Source organism: Arachis stenosperma, unplaced genomic scaffold, assembly GCF_014773155.1.
Source record: "Arachis stenosperma cultivar V10309 unplaced genomic scaffold, arast.V10309.gnm1.PFL2 arast.V10309.gnm1.Scaffold_100041, whole genome shotgun sequence".
NCBI lineage: Eukaryota > Viridiplantae > Streptophyta > Magnoliopsida > Fabales > Fabaceae > Arachis > Arachis stenosperma.
Genome location: NW_026651374.1, coordinates 462,565 through 463,672, shown reverse-complemented (window position 1 = coordinate 463,672; position 1,108 = coordinate 462,565). Strand labels below are relative to the sequence as shown.

Genomic DNA, 1,108 nt, shown 5'->3' with positions numbered 1-1,108 from the left:
GCTAGTTCTTATCCCTTGTTCTCTCTTAACGTCCGGTCTTCCCAATCCTGTCTTTGATCTTTGAGGAAGTCCCCCCGACTTGGATTTAGGGGGTTAACCCTCACTTGCCCAATGGAGTTGGTTTGTTCCAGTTAATAAGCTGACTACCTTCCCTGCCCTGGTAGCTCTTAAAGTGACTTTTCTTTGCCAGCCCTCCATGACTAAAGTGAGTCATGGGATAAGGTTCTCCCTCCCCTCCTAGTAGTTCTGGATCGAGAGATCCAGGGCGCTTTTCCTTCGCTCTATTCCAAAGTCCTGGGCTAAGCTGAGCTTCGAAGTCGGGCTTTCTTCCTAAAGCCAACGGCCTGTTCCAAGTGCTTTCCTTTCCAGCATTCCTTTAGGAAGGAATGCAGACTGGGTGGGTTAAGTTGCTCCCTCTTTCCTCAATACCGAGCTAAAATAAAGAATGATGAAACCTGCGGCCAGGCATAAATAGAGGCATTCCTCGGGTGATTTCATGCTTCTTCCTGTGGATTCCCTACCCAAAGGTAATGGGTACGGGACATAGGGACTAAAGCCAAGCTATTTAAGAAGCAGCCACATATAGCGTATATAAGAGAACTGCTGCATTTTAGGGTCCCGAAAATTTCATAAAAGAAGAAAGGTCTTTGCGGATCGTACCGTAGAAAGCGACTTGAATCACCTAGTAGTTTGTCGAGATTGGGTTGGTGTTCAGTGTGGGCTGTCTCCTCTATCAAAATAGTAAGAGAAAGAGAAGGAAACGGGGAAGAAGCGGGGTAGAGGAATTGGTCAACTCATCAGGCTCATGACCTGAAAACTGCAGGTTCGAATCCTGCCCCCGCCTAATCATCTGAGGCCGCAGATTGGAGTACTTGTGCAGCCGTATTGCCATCAACGAGTCCTGTGCTGGAGCCACCTATATGTTGATCCACGGGACCAGTAAATGGATTAATTATTTCAATTAATTCATTACTATTTATAGTAAAGAGGGTCTGAACTTATACCTGCTTTCCAGGCAAAATAACCTATTCTATTATAAATGAAGGTAGGATTGGGTTAAAAAAAATACCACTTAGATGTAAATAGAATAATTCCCCCCTGCTACTCC

The 1,108-nt window shown here is 45.3% G+C and overlaps 1 non-coding gene across 1 annotated transcript; it reads left to right on the top strand.

Annotated features, from left to right (window-relative positions):
* The first annotated feature begins 770 nt into the window (after positions 1-770).
* TRNAM-CAU (transfer RNA methionine (anticodon CAU)) lies at positions 771-844 on the top strand. Its single transcript has one exon. It is a non-coding gene; the product is annotated as a tRNA-Met (tRNA).
* Positions 845-1,108: the final 264 nt, after the last annotated feature.